This window comes from Zerene cesonia, chromosome 27 (genome assembly GCF_012273895.1).
Source record: "Zerene cesonia ecotype Mississippi chromosome 27, Zerene_cesonia_1.1, whole genome shotgun sequence".
In the NCBI taxonomy this organism is placed as follows: domain Eukaryota; kingdom Metazoa; phylum Arthropoda; class Insecta; order Lepidoptera; family Pieridae; genus Zerene; species Zerene cesonia.
The window spans coordinates 4,691,048-4,710,985 of NC_052128.1; the positions used below are offsets into that span (position 1 = coordinate 4,691,048).

The 19,938-nt window shown below is 33.7% G+C and overlaps 1 protein-coding gene across 1 annotated transcript in view; it reads left to right on the plus strand.

Moving 5' to 3' along the window:
• The window catches only part of LOC119837327 (protein kibra), a 67,008-nt gene that overhangs the window by 18,240 nt on the left and 28,830 nt on the right, over positions 1-19,938 (plus strand). The window lies entirely within an intron of this gene.

The window sequence follows — 19,938 nt, forward strand, 5'->3', positions numbered from 1 at the left end:
TCTCGAACCTGTTTGCTATTTTGATCTTGAATTCATTGACGTCATAGATTAACACAAATATTGTTATGATTGTTTTAACCATTGCTTTGTACCTAACGGAAGAAGTATGTGGGTCAACTGATACTAAACAATCTACACGAAGTAATCTAACTAATTTGACTGAAATTGTTGCACTAGCTTGACTTCATATTATTATTCCACTTGATTAAAATGGCTTCTATGATACCCAAAGCATATCATCTTCTTCGTATAAAATTCGACAAGATTCGGTCTCAGGGAAACAGGCACATCAATATTCGTTATTTTCCTGTAGACTATTAGAATAATACTCTAATAAAACAGAAACCATGGACGCAAATGATATCGCAGTGATTCTATACATGTTTCGGATTTAAATGTATTTAATCTATTTAAAATATTTTATCCGTGATTTGGCTTAAAAATATTCCATGATTTATCTGGAATTAAATAGTGTCCAATCATACATTTTAATTGATACTATTCATATAGTTCATAACAGAACTTTCGTGTTCTAAAAAATTCCTAAAGTCCACTCGACGGTTCACGGCAATTAAAAACAGATGATATCAAATTAATGGGCACCTATCTATAATGTATACTCGAAAGCATTAAGACTATAGCCCAGAGATAACAAAGGAATTTCTGATAAGCGAGATAACAGATAAGTGGGTGCTCACATTGTTTCCAATTGAGCACGCAATGATAAATCTTACTATTCATAAGATAATTATAAATTTTAATGGTTTTATGAATATGGTAATGGGGCTCGCGTTGAAAGATAGCGTGTTTACACAATTAATACCTTGTACCATCCATTAATAATAGAACCAAAAAACATTCCTGTGAAGCATTAAATTATATCTTGAAACAGTGTCCGAGTTTTGTCTATTTTTCTTCAAAGTTGCGTATATGGTCTTCATAAATTTTACTAGAGTGTTTCTTCTTTATTTTTTGTAAATCCATCGCCGTAACGTCGTGATTACCACGGTGCTCATTACTGTTGACACTTACTACATCTTACTTTCGGTACAATAGCTAAAGTTTCCAAAAACTGTTTGTTGTTAAGCACCAATAAAAAATTGTAAAGACGTAATGTTGCGATACAAAAACGTCGACATGGCTGGTTTGCTACTCCCAAAACCATGTACACCGCTACAAACGTGATTAAATTGCAAGGTGATGAAAGCAAAAAATATCTGGAAGTAGAGTTTTTATAATATCAATGTATTTTATGCGATTTGTCGATTTTTTTTTCTGTGATGTACCTAAAACATAATGCGTGTTAAAACACAAAACACCTAAACTTGGAGGTGAACATATCTAACTGTCGTTTATACTTTTGGTAATTAACCGCGAAATGGCAATCCGTGTTCTAAATTCCTGAATCGTGGCAGCGTTCCGCGAACACTCTTATTCAGCTCGGATTTAGCTAAATACATCACGTCCACTGTACCGAGAATCCCGTTATCAGACATCTGCATTAGTTGTGACATACGTGATGGTAACTTAGTTATCATTCCTGAGATTAAAACGATAATGTTAACTATTTTCAGACAGTTTTTTTTGCATCGGTCACGATTTTCTCTTTAATTATTCGCATATTTGCTGATGCCCCTTCGTGTTTTGAATTAAGAATGCTAACTGTTTTAATGCTATGTAATCGTTGACCTTTCCCAAGGTTAGTTTTACGAAGAATGTTTCGGCTGTATTTTTAGATTAATTTATATGTAGTAGTATAGATATAACGTACATAAAAAATGTTATTGGTTGTTTACAAGTACAGTTTTTGAAAGGGAAGTTTCTACAAATGTAATACACATCTGACACGACCGTCCAACTGCTTTTCAGTGTCAATCGTATAATCCAGCTCAAACCTCGAGCGAGTAAAAGTTTTCCTTATATTCTTTGCATTCAGTACCGAGCGTCACTTTTGACATTGGAATGTGACCTAACCTCTAAGTACTGTTATCTCAGATAACCTTCGCTTGACGTCAATTGATCGATAACACAAAGCTAGGGTTTGCGGCCTGGTTATGTCTGGAGATCGCACTTTGACCTGCGCGTGTCCCAGATAATTGATTTTATTGCAAAAGTGTTACGATTGCGACGAATATTTTTGATTATTTGTTGCTGTTTATGCGTGTCTGCATGATCGTTTATAATGTTACTAATTTTGTGCATTTTTATGATTTGTCTTTGGTACTTTATCGCGCTAAAATTGCTGAACCGATTTTGGGTCAACATCTACTATACCGATAATTTATTGCCTGAAATAAATTCTCTTCGTAACCGGATGCTTGTAAATTAATTACACCTTAACGTACTATATACATGTTACGTAGTAATAAATTTATATAGTAGTAACATAATAAGAGAAACATGAATAACAACGGTATCCTATTTAGATATAAGAACTGTTTTTACAAATAGAGCACGCAGAATTGTAAAAACAAAAGTGAAAATGATTCATAAGTTAAGCACAATAATGCAGTTAACCTTCAGACGGTTTAAAAGTTGTCACGCTATTTGTAACCCGTTTACAAAATAATAATCGGCGGGCACTACAGCCTCAAAATTGTAGGAAATTATCAGGTGAAATGCATTTTTAATTTGGGATTTAGTTGCGTTTTTGTGAACAATACCCATGAGTTTATGTCTGGTATGGTGGTTCTTTCGGTTTCTGAATGTCGTGAAAAGGTTACCGAGCCTTGCTTTTCAAAATTTAGGCCCACATTTGACTATAGTTCTGGAAATTAGGCCAGGAGGCAATGCGACACGTTTTTATTGTTTTAAATCTGGATTCTTATGATTATCTCGATAATCACATCAGATGCTCCGAGAAAGCACTGCGCAGTATGATGTTTCGCAACTCATTACGGCTTAACTTTCTCATTTATAACAATTCCTTCGATCGAACTCCGAAGTAACAAACTCAGCGCAGCGCGGTATGCGTTCGTAGTACGGTTGTTTTAATGTTATTAAAATTACACGCTTTTCAAGAATTAATTAATATTGATGTAATGAACAATTATGTGATTAATCGTGTAATAATGTTAACGATCGAATGATTCAAGCATTTGTATCGTGAGTGTGAATTCCATCATCACTGCACTGTGTAAAACAAAGTCGCTTTCTGTGTGGCTGTATGCTTAGATCTTTATATTCATTCAACAGATTTTGATAGACTTTTTTAGCTGTTGTTTTTGTTGTTTTTGTTTAGCTGAGAGTATATGTATGTATTATGTATTATTGCACCCGTGTGAAGTCGGGGCGCGTCGCTTGTTGAATATAAATATGAGATGACGTTTTGTTCAATATTATTACCTGATTCTTACAATCTAGTATTACACTGCTTCATATAATTGTTATACATATTTAATAGCAAATTATACAATTATAAATAAGATATGTATAATTGTAATTATAATTATGTAAAAAAACAGTCAGTACACAGGAATCATAATAGTTTGATTGTATTTTTATTTAGAGTGAAAAGATTGCCCTTATTTCTATTGTATTTTTAATTTACACGGAATTGCTTTTATGCCTCCCATGTGGTCCCCTTCAAATTTAGTCTAGTTCTGACAAATTTGTAAACCGTTTAGTCTTTTTGTAAAAAAAAAATACAATATTATTTTGAATGAAAAGCTTTAACCTATATAAAGTATTTGCTTTGTTTACATCAAATCATGTACTATCACTGATTTTTTTTTAATGTGTCTTTTACTGGCTGTTCAAATAAGGGTTACAAAAGGGTTTGAAATACCATCATTCATTCACTACACGAATAATCTTATAGGAATAAAAGACGCATGTTATAAAGAGGAAGAATATATGAAGCTCTTTTAATAGATTCCTAATTTAAATCTGAACGTCAATGCTATATACTATTTGAGACGTTTAACTGAGAGTATATACATAATAATAACATTTCTTGCAAGTTTGTTTACCTCGCCGGATTCCATAGTAGTTTTATCGAATGTTTAAGCTCTGGTCGGATATTGCGTGATTCAATCATTCGATAGTCCAGTTCTTGGTAAATTGGGTTCCGCGAATAGATGCAGTCTTAGATTGTTGAAGAATTCCTAAATAGCTTACCGGTGGTTATTATATGTTTTAAAATAGTAGTGTGTTACTGTCCCTGTGTTTGTGATTTTGATTACGTTTTTAGATCGTCGGGTTTTTATAAATATTATATTTGTTTTCAACGAAAATTAAATAGATAGAAATAGTTTAGTTTTAGCTAGATAACACATTGATACTCTTACTAATTAATATAAATATGTTATCAATTATGCTGTAGTTGAATGCCGTCAATTAATGGACATATGACTTAAAAACTTTTATTGCAGAGTTAAAAATCATTCTATTTACCTTGTATTAATATTTCTAATAATTTCTCACTTGATTTGTATATTTTTTCTTACAATCCATTTCTCTAAAAATCCAGTCATTCAGCCATCCCAACTCACGAACTATAATCAAAATCGTACCTGGATGTACATTCCGTCCCGTCCGATTTAATCGCATACACGACGAGATTCGTCTTGTCTAACGCAGATTGCATTAAAGATGCCATCATTGCCACTTAATACGTCCATGGCATATAAAAATGCTATATTTCTGTTCGGAGTACACAGTTGCACAGCCACCGAGGTACGTGGAGGCATGCGTTTTATAAACACCACTGTTACATGTAACATTACACCTTGTTACGCACGCTTAGAGTGTGTTTTACATCGTGCAATGTGTTGATAGGTCGATTGAAGGGATACTGAACTTTAGTGGACACGGTTAAGGTTGGTTGTGGATTGGCTGGGTGTCGGTACGGAGGTACAGTATTTGCGCAAAGTGATGAGGTCCTAGTAGGTTTGGCAATGGTTCGTGTTTAGAAAGCATTTCAATCGATTTGAGGTATGCAAGGAATGAGTACCAAATAGAGCTAGGACGATAATTGGTACATCGTCTCATAATCGCCTCCTAATAACCTTTATGACTAATTTCTATAACAGGAAAGAGTATTATCTAATCATGAATACATATTTAGTATTGTTTACATGTTTGTTTGTTATTTAGAAATGGATATTTAGAAGCAACGATTAGTAGGTGACACGTAGGTATTTTTTCTTGTTTGCTGTGTTTTTCGACTATGTTATATTGCCGCGAAGCATAAAGCCGATAAAAACAGAGCTAGATAATAAACACAGTTTAATAAAATAAATAAATTACACTCCAACGACGAAAAATTAGCTTTTTAACAAATTAAAATAAATTAACTAAAATCAAAAGTTAAAATGCATTTTGTATCTGAATTTCAATCATATGTTATGGAGTATATACATTTAGGCTTTAGCAATTAATATATCACTTCAAACATATAAATAAATCTCAGAATAATTCTCGAAACTCGAGACTTGAGTGAATTCCGCGAAATGTCGCACGCGCATATATTTGTATCGCATACCCGCGATTCGATTTCAGCTTACCGAATCAAATAAATCCCACTCGAAATAAGATAAAAAATGTCGAGAAATTGTTAATTTTATTGAATTTTGAAAAAGCTTAAATTAAACAATTGAATAAATTAAACCCACTTTATATATAATGTAATGAAAGTGAAATTTCTACACACTTCGTTATACGATGTACTTATAGTAATTGGCTTATTGTGCAGCCGAAATGATTCGGTATGTAATATAATGTGTTTTTTATTCTATTACTTTTACACACGTGTTGTTATGTAGTTTTAATATTACGCTACCGTAGCGACACCAAGCGGTCTGAAGCGGTTACTATCCTACTATCCTATCCTACTAATATTATAAATGCGAACGTTTGTAAGAATGTGTGTGTGTGTGTGTGTTTGTTGCTCTTTCACGCAAAAACTACTGAACCGATTGCAATGAAATTTGGTACGTAGACAGCTGGAATAACATATAGGCAACTTTTTATCCCGATATTCCAACGGGATACGGACTTACTTGGGTGAAACCGAGGGGCGCAGCTAGTTAGAAAAAAGGATTCAAATCCTGCCTCACAACCAAGTATCTACACTTCTTCTAAGCACTTTTGAATCGTCATAACATAGTTTTTTCATTTACCATCGGTTAGGGAAGCAGTTTATACGTATACTAGCTTTTGCTCGTGGTTTGCACGCGTTTATTCGGAGTAGTTTATGGAGATGTTATTATACATATAAACCTTCCCCTTGTAGCGCTCTATCTATTAAAAAAAAACTATCAAAATCCGTTGCATGGTTTTAAAGATTTAAGCATATATAGGAACACAGGGACAGAGAAAGCGACTTTGTTTTAATACTGTGTAGTGAAGAATAGATGGTAAGAAACGTCTGTAGTTGCTCTCTTCATGTCAATTTTAATTGGACCATATTATACGGTTACTTAACGATACAAAGGTCTATGTGATTTACACAGGTAACTGTGGCTTCGCATAGCTTGGTTTTCAACTTAAAGACCCGGATAGTTCGTCATTACTGACCAAGTAATGTACGGATGGGTCATTCAAATCTCGCTGACCGTCGTTAGCATTCGGCCGGGGGCCGAGCCGATGGGTCATGTGTTGACACAATGATGTCATGTGCCACAGATAATCAAGCCTGTGTTTATTTTCATCACACAAACAAAACGTCATCTACTTTCCGATGACTGTTGCTAGCTGATCATTGAAGGTACGCTTTTCTATGTATTGGGTTACAGAGTAACTGGGGATTGGTTTTATAATGATGAAACATTTTATTGCATACGTATTAAATGAAATGAAATAAAATAATGCACGCAAGTAAAGTATAAGGGTTTAAATGGGCGGCCTTATCGCTAAGCAGCGATATCTTTCATGCAACTACAAGTAGTTTATTGTATGTCTACTTAATATATATTTCTATACTAGATTTCCGCCCGCGGCTTCGTCCGCGTGATTAATATACGAAAGATCTCGTATAGACGAAAAGATCTTTAAAAAAGAAAAAGAGAAAAAGTGGAGATAATAAGATAGAGTAAATCGGTCGAAAGCCCACGTACTTATCGAGTTACGAAATAAATTGAGAACCTACTTGGTTATTGGGATCGTCGGTTAAGAAACAAATATCCGGTGCAACGTGAAATGACAAACCAACAAACTCATCTCATATCATAAAAATCAGTACATCCGGCGAGAATTTTATGTAAAACTAGCTGCGCCCCGCGGTTTCACCCGCGTAAGTCCGTATCCCGTAGGAATATCGGGATAAAAAATAGATGTTGGCCGATTCTCAGACCTACCCAATATGCTTACCAAATTTCAGAGGAATCGGTCAAGCCGTTTCGGAGGAGTATGGCAACGAAAACTGTGACACGAGAATTTTATATATATAGATGTTTACATAAACAACATGGCGACTTGCAAAGGCACTAAACAAACAGGTGCTGAAGGCTCTTGAGGTCTCGACACCAAGTTGAAACCACTGTACTTATGGGCATAACGAAAACTTTCTACCGCGTTTTCGTTATACCGTTCTGTCAACTTGGAAACATATGGGCGATTAATTCTCATTGAACTGTGGCGTTTATTTGTAAATTAATTTGTGTAAATAATGTATGGCGTAGACGTGTACGGGTGAGGAAAAGGAAACGGCCCTCCGTTTCCTTTTCCTACCACCCGTCCCAGTCCATTTCTTCTTTCCAGTCGATAATCCTTTCCTTTTCCCTTACCCCATAAAAGCGGGCAGCGCATTCGCAGAGGTCCTACCTTTTTACCTACCGAATGTTCATGGGCGGTGGTGATCGCTTACTATCAGGCGAACCACCAGCTCAGCTGCCCGCTATGACATAAAAAAAAAAATGTTTGCTTTCATTAGTTCAAACCTTAATATCAAGTTCGCGTAAATACGTGATATAGGAAATAGGTGAGTAAACATATTTTTAGTATATTAAAATTCGTTGTTATATGCCTCCTTGGTTCCGTTAATATCTTGCTATCAAATGTTTCAATTTCAAAAAGATAATCATTTGAAATTTTCCTCATTTACATTGACATAAACAGTAAACATTGTAAAACCTTATCTAAGATATGTTTGACGCCATTGATTGTACACAGCGTGTTGTCGAGGCTTACGCATTCCATTAAGCAAAGCAAGAAAACATATGGGAATATAATGGTAATGGTGTCGCAGCGTTAGCGAATTTTCTTGGTACTCGAGTGAGAGAGCTTCGCATTGTTTGTGATTATATTTTCGCATACATATGTTAATTGGCGTGCGTACGAGATTATTTATTTATATATTCACGGAATTTACATATTATAACAAGGTATGTTTGGAATTATCTACGATTTTTTATAGACGATGATATATCCAATATTAACATGCCCCGATATATACATATACATCACACTATTTTTAATTGTAAATATGATAATAATTTATGACTTATTCACGTTTCTGTATCATATTTTATCAACAACTGTCACTATTTAATACGGTACAATCATTGCATCTGTAATTATAGCCATAGATATTAAATCGCCTCGCACAAAACTGAATATAAATGAAAACGTTCCATTACCCGCATATATATATCAATCCAGCAGTAAATTAAATAATAAACAATCATTCGAAATTAATTTTCACGAACGTCGGGTACGCGCGGAATATTTATATCTGTACTAGCTTTTCGCCCGCGGCTTCGCCCGCGTATAATTCGGTTATATCGCGCGACATGGTAAGGAATATTTTCTTCGTATTAAAAAGTATGTTTTGTTCTTTCCCACGTTCAGCTCCATCTACATACCAAGTTTCATCAAAATCGGTTTGACAATAACGAACTTTCATACAAACTTTCATCCCCTCTTTCAACCCTTTCTACCCTTTTTTCGCGATAAAAAGTATCCTATGTCCTTTCCCAAGTTCAGTTCTATCTTCATACCAAATTTTGTCAAAATCGGTTCAGTGGTTTTGGCGTGAAAGCGTAACAGACAGACAGACAGACAGAGTTACTTTCGCATTTATAATATTAGTAGGGATTAGTAGGGATAGGGATTATGCAAAACGGACATGGCATTACAGCTTAACGTGTCCTTGATTTAAAGATGCATTTATTCAAATCCACTGCAGCAAACGCTAATACATATTTGATTGCGCACGCCCTGAATATTTTCAAACGGGCTAGATGGTATACGCAATTATGCCCCCTAATCGCTTGTAACACAGGACATAATAGGGGGGAGGGGGGGATAATTTGGCCGAAATTTCCAGCCGAAATCACCCGAGAAGCGCTCATTATACTTAATAACATGGAACAATAAAATCTCGTGATTTATGTGTGCGTGGGTTGTAATAACAGAATGTCTTGTATGGGGAAGTTATTAATGATGGTTCAGTGTTATATAAATTTGGAGGTTTGTAGGAATCAATTGTTTAACGTGATTGGGTTTTTTTTTGTCGTAAATTTATCGATTTGTTGTTATATTTTGATAATTGATTAGGTTATTATCAAACCTAGAAAAACCTATATTTTGATAATTGATCTATATCTTCGTGTTGTGAACATTACAAAAATTTCACTCTAATTTGTTTTTGTTATTGTTGTTTACGTGTCAGCAATAGATTAGCTTACTAGCCGCTCGTCCGATTCCGCCCGGTTATTAAGATTTCTGTGTTATCCTAAGGGAGCATTTAATGGGGATAAAAACTATCCTATCAACCAAGTCAGGTAATACCCTGTTTGTATACCACACTTCATCAAAATCCGTTCAGTAGTTTCAGCGTGATTGACGGACAAACATCCAAACAAATAAACGTTTACATTTATAAGTGTGAAGTGTGATTAATAAGTCATAGGATACGATAAATATTATCACATTATTGATGTCAATTCAAGTTTTATTCGAAATCTTGTACAAAATTATATCGCTTATTGTCATATAGAAAATCGAAAATTAAATCCAATAGGAAATCATAACTTCAAATATATTTTTATATGTCTGATACACACAAAGCTTACCGCTATCATAATATATAACACTAGCATTTCGCCCCGGTTTCGCCCGTGATGTATATAAAGCCTATATCATTCAGCGAAGTGCAGCTTTCAAATGGTGAAAGAATTTTTGAAATCGGTCTAGTGGTTTCACTTTATAATATTAGTGAAGATACACATATTTCTTAGTATTTTACACGTCACTAATACAAGAACAGTTTTTTTGATATACCGGTAGCCGTTGCTCGTTCCCTGCAGAATGGTTGGAGGCTACACTTAAATATTCACCCCAGGCAGGGATAGGCGGTGCAGGCTTCCAAGATTTTGAGACTTTAGTGGGTTTTTATTTATTGTTATGTTGCAGCGGAAGTTATAATAGCTACCTACCTGTTTGCTTTTTATTTTTCTTAACTTTAATCATAAGGTTTTGTGAGTTATAAGTTACTAGCTGCGTCCCGCAGTTTCAATCGCGTAAGTCCGTATCCCGTAGGAATATCGAGATAAAAAGTTGCCCATATGTTATTCCAGTTGTCCAGCTGTCTACGTACCAAATTTAATTGCAATCGCTTCAGTAATTTTTGCGTGAAAGAGCAATTAACACACATACATCCTTACAAACTTTCGCATTTATAATATTAGTAGGATTAGTAGGATTACGAAAGTAGGTACTGGTGTAGGATTATCGAATGAAATTTCTTTTTATGGATTAGATCTGATGCCAACAATATGGCATAATTTTAACTTACTATCGCGTGACACATTTATACGCCTGTTTATTTTTTAACAAAAATTTATACCACTTCAAAAGCATTCAGAAGCGATACATTGAAACACTTATCTATTCGAAGTATGAACGAACATAGTTTATATAAACATACCTCTTCCTTCCCTCCTCCCGTTTTTGAAAGTCAGTTAAAAATCAAACTTACATTGCGGTTTTTTTTTTATATATACGAAATAACCAATACGCTTTCCATTGCAATTAACATCACTTAGAAAAACACGAGTGATTTATAAATACGCTCGCTGAAGTCGGTCTCATATGCTTCACGGAAAATATTAAATCCGCTGGTTTATACAAAAAACGGCTACCGTATTAGCGATAACTCGGTGTTCGCGGAATGTTGGATTGCTCCTCCAGGTTTCTCGGAAGTCCTGATGGTGGTGATTATCCCACTGGCGGGCAAATGTCAACAGATGGACGAGTCAAGGTTGAAAAGTTGTGCGAGGAAAGTGTCTGTGTGTGTGTGCATCTCGTGTGTGGACTTGTAGGGTGTTGGATGCGGGACGATATCTTAAGCGGGTAAGATATCTGAGAAATTTTGAAAGAATAGAAAAAATTTGATCACGAGGCAGGATTCGAACCTGCGTTTCTTGCCTAACCGTAGCAACGCCTAGCCTCTCGGCCACCCGTGATCCTGCCACAGTAATCGAATTTCTTCTACTCTTTCGATTTCATGTGCCTAAGGGTTCGTTGCTACGGTTAGGCAAGAAACGCAGGTTCGAATCCTGCCTCGTGATCAAATTTTTTCTATTCTTTAAAAAATTTCTCATTTATAAAGCATTTCAATGCTATAAAACTAAAAATTAAAGGGTAAGATATCTGTTGAAATGTATAAAAAGATGGTTAAAAAAATCGAAATTAAGAAAATACGCTTTAACGACAGAATCAATTAAATTGTCTCCCCTATTACAGAGTGGGAACGAAATATAATCGATAAATATTCCTAGCAATCTTAATCAGGATAACAAGTTCAACGCATGAAGTTATTGTATTGACACCGATCCTTGATAAGTGTACGAAGTTTGAATTGAATCTGTCCATTTAATGTGGGTCAGTATTGAGTCTAAAAGTGTCACTTACATACGAACATATAGGTGAAGCTTATTTTATTACTAGCTGCGCCCCGTGGTTTCACCCGTGTAAGTCCGTATCCCGTAGGAATATCGGGATTCAAAGTTGGCTATATGTTATTCCAGTTGACCAGCTATCTACGTACCAAATTTCATTGCAATCGGTTCAGTAGTTTTTGCGCGAAAGAGTAACAAACACACACACATACTTATAAACTTACGCATTTATAATATTAGTAGGATAGTAGGACTTATAATATTAGTAGGATTAAGGAATTTAAGCGTGTTAATAATGCTCGGAGTAAACGCAGTGATCTATCACACATTTTTTATGCCATTATCACAGTAATTTGTATCGGTCCACCGTATTCCGCCTCACAGATTCAATTCAAGAGACACGACTGACTAATGGCGCAGTGTGGCCGAGAAATGAAGGGAGATTTGTGTGGAATCCCATTATTTCGATATTATAAATGGCCGCTCGGAAATGCGTAGATTGTTCTAGACGTTCCGATGGTGTTTACGAAAATGTTCGTTGTTTTTTTTTTTGTAGATTTTGTATGGCATTTGATATACAATTTGTGGGATATTTTTATTAGAGCACTTAGGCATCACGTACATGATAAAATAAAAAAGAATTTTTGAAATCGAACCAGTAGCTCCTGAGATCGGGGTGTCCAAACAGACAAGTAAGACTAAATTGAATTATGGTGCTTGCATCATAATTTTATAAATTTGGTACGTAGACAGCTGGACAACATATAGGCACCTTTTTATCCCGATATTCCTACGGGATACGCACTAAACCGCGGGACGCAGTTAGTGTGTTGTAAAAGAATACAACTATATATCATTCTAAATTCATGCTATAAGATCAATCTTTTCTTAAATGTATAACAAAACAAGTGCTTTAACGCTTTGGTATTTCACAAAGTTTCCATAAGGAAATTACGTAAAAGTTTTATAAAAGTTAAGTTGAGGTCAAAGCATATTATTTTAAAAATTATTGTCTAACGCATTACGTTTCTTTAAAAGCAAAATTTTTGAAATAAATTGCTTGAAAATGGCTCTGATTATATTAAATTCATTCACTTTACTTTTAATGTTTCAAATTACTAATAAAGTGTTTCTAAACCACTTACATTATAAAGAGTTTGTTTGATTGGAAGCATTAATCTCGGGAATTACTTGATGGGAATTACTAATTTACAAAAAGATATACTGTGTAGTCTGGGTATGCTCGTTCTTTATCATAATTTCGTAACCCTATGCCAGGTAATATTATAAAACAGAAAATATATTTATTTCCAAGGTATGTATAAAATTTTGTAGAATTAACGTATTTTACTTGCTTTCACAAAAATGGTTTTAAAAATTTGTCTAACTCGTAAAAATTTCTTTAAAAAAGACCATTAAAAGAAAAAATATTATATACCAAATGTATTAGGTCCTAACTCTTGAAACGTTTTAGTGCCATCGTTGGAAATATATAGATGGACAATATTTTTTCATATGTTCTCTTCTCTTAGTTTCAGTAAAATACGACGATCCGTATTTATTAATCCACTTTTACACAGATTGTCGAATACAAAACGGAACAGCCATTATGCGGTTAAAATTACTCCATCTCTAATCAACTCCCAACGAAACAGGTAAAACAACACGATATTTCATCCGAGTTATCAGATGGTTTGATAATACGTCTATTCCAGATGACTTGATTATGATATACCTCTTATTGCGTGAGAGAAATGGCGGGTTGTAAATCTGCTGAGGAGCTGGGGAGTATTATGTCAATTTATGGAAATGTACTTATGCTTGTTTTATACAGTGGTTATAAACAGGATGGCTCTGTGTCCTAGATCCTAGTATCGATACGTAGTTTTTGAAAAAAAAAAACGGCCGCAATTAAATCTTTTACATACTTTTTTGTGCATGCCAGTATCATATTACTGTAAGTTCTTCATTTATCGTTATTTCTTATTTATAGATGAATGGAAATTTTATTACTATGAATGTGAAATGAGTTCACCTCTGAGTAATCTGTGTTAAATTTGGTATATTTTTATTTTGCTACAAGTTTATTATATTTACAAAATATATTGATAGTGAAATCATGTCAATTCCATCATGTTATGCAAATCGAACACTAAAATCTATGCGAACACGTTTCATTATTGCATAAATTATCTCGATGCGTACGAAGTACGATGTTATCGTGTATACAATAAAAATATTTCAATAGATCGAATTGAGATGATAGTACCATATTTCAATTTAATCAAGGAAATCTTTCATCACTGAGAAATTGATTAATCGCATTAACATATCGATATAATGGATGCGACCACGCATTTGTCATAAATTCTATCGTGATGGAATGCTGTGGGCAAATTTAAATATTTGATTATAATCTTGGTGAGAAATTGGATTCTGTTTGTGTTAAAAATACTCTTTATCATCTTCAGGGGGGTTTTAAAATATCTACCTACACTAGCGTAGTAAAGTCTAGTAAGCAAGCCAGGCAAGGCAGCCTATCGAAATAACTTAAAATTGTAGTTTGAATGTTTCAATTATCACTAAAACGTACACATATTCCTATTTAAAAACAAGAGTACATTAGGAATATAACAGCTGTAGAAAAATTACAATTTTGTTATGTTGTCTAGAGTTATACAGAGTCGGCATTATATTCTGCCACTACTCTAAAATACTCCCAAGTTTCAATTCTCTCCGATCTTCATACACTCCTGTAAATATATTGTAATCTTCGATAAAATATTTCTTTACCTATTTTTAACTCTCTCTTACCTTAGTATAACATCTATGACGTCACTATTAAACACGCTCCAAGTATAACACCAAATAACCTCTGCTCATCATACTATAATGATCCAAAGCTCAATCAAATGTTCGAAACCTTTCATATACGAATACCATTCCACATAATAAACATTCCGCTGGTGCAGCGTGTCGCTTCGTACATTCTGAATGCTTTATCTGTGGTACTGTAGGGGATAATACCGGTAAAAGAATGATGTGACATCTCAACGTCATTTCTTTATAGCCGTCGTGAGTCATTTGAAAAAATGATATACTTTTGTTAATTGCTGGAATGCATATGTATTTTTAGGTTGGATCTTACGTAAGGTGGATGAAATTTTGAATATAGGTAGACCAAGGCCTTCACTCATAGCTTTTCTATAGGCAGTCTGTTCTAATGATGCTTATATTACTGTTAACAGACTCACGAATAGTTTAATTGTAAAGAACAGCTTTATACATTTATCTAGGACAGACATACTTTTAACTATTTCTAAACAAGTTTATAATATCATTTATTATTTATATAGGTATAGGAACTTCATGATTTTCTTTTCTTAATAGATATATATTCAAAAGTTATATAATGATAACAAATATTTGATTATAATAACACATAAAAGGTCCCGACAGCAACATTCCTGCTATCGTTTTGACTCGATCGAAATGGTAGGGGTAATACAAAAACATCTGTTGAGTTAATTAAAAAAAAAACACCGTTTCAAAACACGGTAGTCTTTTCAACATTTAGTGTAAGTGGGGAAAGAGAGTAATCGATAAGTTGTAATGACGAATTTAAATGAAATCGAGATAATATTATTGTTTTACTAGCTGCACCCGGCAAACGCTGTTCTGCCTTACTCTTATCATTTAGGGGTGTGAAAAATAGATGTTAGCCGATTCTCAGACCTACCCAATATGCTTACCAAATTTCAGAGGAATCGGTCAAGCCGTTTCGGAGGAGTATAGAGACTAACATTGTGACACGAGAATTTTATATATAAGATTATTCGAAATACAACAAAAATCATGTTAATGATTAAGTACAGTTGCAGATGTAAAAATCTATAATGTTTAGTTACTCTTTCTAGATATCTAAAAATTCTCGTGTCATAATGTTATTATCCATACTCGTCTAAAGCGGCTGGATCGATCCTCATGACGTTTTGTGTGCATATCGGGTAGGTCTGAGAATCGGTCAACATATTTTTTTCGTAATGATAAGAGTAAGGCAGAGCAGCGTTTGCCGGGTCAGCTAGTTATCCATATAATATGAAGCGGTAAATCTATTTTAATTCGTTAAACCAATAATTATTCGGTTGATTCTTTTAAACGGCAAGTTCTTTTGAAGACCTTATGCGTCCTTATGTAATACTAGCGGCCCGCCCCGGCTTCATCCGTGGTACTTGTATAGCCTTATAGCCTTCCTCAATAAATGGGCTATCTAGAACTGAAAGAATTTTTCAAATCGGACCAGCAGTTCCTGAGATTAGCGCGTTCAAACAAACAAACAAACTCTTCAGCTTTATAATATTAGTATAGATAATAAGAATAGAGATTGCATGCAGAGTTTCATCACTCGAGCTTTTAATTTTGTCAATAATTCTATGAGTGTGTTTGTTGGTGAAGAGTTCTCAGAAGTTGTGTAATTTTACTGTTGATTTTACTATGAATCAATATCACCTTTGCCAATGAATTGTATATTAAAATAAATTAGATTTATTTGTATGTTTTTTATATTTGGGAAGTTCAGTGTAAAATTATCTTTACTTTTTATTAGGATATCGAAGGTTGTATTAATAGAATTTTAGATTTAGATTTCGCCCTTATAGTAAAAGTACATATATTTTTATTTTCTTTGGGAAAGGTTTTATCAAAATCCTGTCTTAGCGGTTGTCTACATCATAGTGGCTATCTGCATACCAAATTTCAGCCTTTCATTTAAAAAAATAAGGAGGATTTTCAATTCGACTGTATTTTTTGTGATTCTCACCTCATAACTTTTTACTGATGAACCGATGTTTATGAATCTTAGTTTATTTGAGAGTTGATGCTTGCCATGTGGTCCCAACTAAATTTGATCTAGTTCTGACAAAGTGTTCTGTTCTTGAGGGCGGTTTAGTTTTATTTAAAACAAGTAATTAAATACATTGAAATTAATGTCAAATTTAATTGAGACAAAGCACATCGCGAAGTCCCACTATTGGGTGGGGCATTAACAAAGCGATGTATATTCTAATACAATTTATTTATAAACTAATTAAACGCATTATCATCTTAAGTTGACGTGTCATTGCGCTATAAACAAAGATTAAAATGACTAATTCGCAAACAAAACAATGGCCGGCCGTTGATTAATGCTAAGTATACATTCAATTATAGCCTTTGTTATGTATATTTTAGGGTTCCATACCCAAGGGTAAAACGGGACCCTGTATGTCTGTTCGCCCGTCTGTCACTAGGCAGTATCTCATGATCCGTGGTAGGTAGACAGTTATTTTCAGATATCATGTAATTATGTGTAACAACAAACAATGTTTTATAAGTGGAAATTTTGTTTTGAAAAAAGTATTTTTTTCAAGAAGTTTAGTTAGATATTTTATGTACGTGACGTATTTTCTAATCTCTTCTTTCAGAATACGCAATAATAATTTTTAATGTCATTGAATGTAAATAGTAGGAACGTATTCTTAATCAAAAAGATAATTTCAACAAATATTTCAAATGAAATCTTTAGTCATCTCAAATTCTCTAATTTCTCTGTTCCGAATATTATTGTATCATTGAGAAGCATGTTGAAATATCGAAAACATAAATCGACAATTCAATTTTTATGTTAGTATCGTGTATGTACTTACTTTAACCTACCTTTACTTTAAGTAAGTACCTTATTTTAAGTAAGGATACATTGGGGGGTCACTCCAATCAATGTTGCCATAGATACCGTTTTAATTTTAAAAGCTACATTCATACCTTCTGTACCCCTCTGTATATTTAACCCTATACTTAATTTTTTTTACTTTACTCTATATTTAATTAAATAGTCAAAGAAAAGGATTGAACACTTATATTCGCTTATATGTACTTATATGTAATAATAACAAAAAGCTGTGCTTTAGAAGAGATTGTGAAATTTTCTACCTAAATTATCAAACTTTTAATGTTTTCACGTAAATAATGTTATATAAACATGAATAAAAATAAAGTCCAGAAAAATAATAAGAATCAATTAAAGTTTGATGTTAATATGAAAGTGTTAATTATATTTTGGTCTATAACAAATTATAAACAAAATGAAACAGAAGAAACGACGATGTCGCCTTAACAATTTCATATAAATCATGCACGGGATCAAAACATCAGTGCGTTAATAAATAACCGTAACCCGTATTTAAGGTTTTTGAAGATTTAAATCTACCAACAAGTATATTTAAGGCATTTATATAATTGCCGCGTACGTGCTCCCAGCTACTGTACCGAGACTGGCGGGTTATGAGTAATTGCTGCCTCCGAAATGCCTCATTATTTCGTGTTAAAATCTTTTGGGAAGTTTTTTCGAGAATTTAATTCTTTTCAGTCAAAGATAAGACGTGACGCTTTTGGTTGCGTGAGTACGAAAGAATGAGGTAGAAATTTAAAGGTTGGATGTCAAATGTTAACCTGATCTTTTGAATAGCTCACGTATACTTATCTTAAATATGGGTTTAAAGTTTAAACCTGTGTTAGTTAAGATATTTTTTGACAGTTCATTTGAAAGTTAGGTTAACGTATCCGACGATTTTTTGAAAATTTTCATGTGCTGCGCCGCGCGCTTTCACCCACGGACGAACCCATGGGCAATAGTGGGTATTTATATAGCTCATGTCTTATTCTTATATATAAGCTATATTATTGTAAAGTTTTATTAAAATCCATTCAGTAGTTTTTACGTGAAACAGTAAAAAACATACGTCTTTTCATATTTGCAAACTTTCGCGTTTATAATATTAGCAGGATTATTAATATATAAATAACGCATAGGGCGTTTCATTTTCAATGAATGTAAATATGAAAATTGTATTTTGAAAAAAGAATGACTCCGATCTTTTTACCAATATGCTCGTGAAATTAGATTCGTTCCTGGGAGGCAATTAAAATTTTATTCATATTCCGCTGCATCGGCGCAGGCGCAGCTTCCTGTGCCACGGTTGCTTTTTAAAACATGTGCACACCGCATTACACGGATTTTACTCGCTACCTGTACCGTCAGCAAAATATGATAAATAATAAGAAATATGTTTTTTTTTTGATCCAATACAGGATATCTTAAGGTATTGAAGTACGTAATAATGATCCTGAATCTTTCACAATAAATGGAGATTTTTAGAACGTCGATGCGATAAGTATGGTTTTCAAAAAAGGGTCGTCTGGCCCACATGCCTTTTAAACAGACTTTAAACAAATATGGTGAGTCGGGTGCAGAGTTATGAATAATCATTAAAAATTCTTTACCCATTACCTGTCGATTAAAAATATTGCCATTAAGTAATTTATTCGACTCTGCAGGCCGGCGACCACGAATTTCAATTATGTCACGTAAAAGAAATTAATGAATTTTCATTACACGTTAATCCTGTAGTTTTGATGACGAAATGTGAAATTAAACATCGTTTAATCATTATTGAGAAAACGTGGATATTTGTTAAATTTTTCATTACAACTTTCAGTAGCACAATGTAAAGTTAAGTGGTTGCTTCGTCAAGATTGTAGATTATAAAAAAAAATCGAGTTTCTCCCGCCGGCTATAATTTGTCACCAGATGGCACTGATGTCGACCCTACTCAGATCGTAAAACGAGGAATTTCTAATGATAAACATTCCGTACATTTTATTTTAACCCACACTTTAACCGTTTCAAAAATAATTATATAGGTTCCCAAGTTACAATTTTAAATACGTATTTTTATGAGATTTTTATGGTATGTAAATGTATGGGGATATTCGGTGAGACGTTTTTATGGTTGCTATTTATTTTACCCTGATACGCTCACTAAATACTTGGTTATAGCAAATGAATAAGTTCGAATCGGTTATTGATTTTTCATTGTATCTCGATAATCCGTTGAGGTTTACGAGTATTTAATAGTTTGAAGTGTCCATTTGATGAGCGCGAATCGTTATTTCAATGTTAAATATTATTTATCATTAAAAGACATTAGTTTTGATTTTTCACTTAGACCGTTCTTCTAATAAAAATTAGTAAGTAGTTATTTTTAAATGAATACAACTG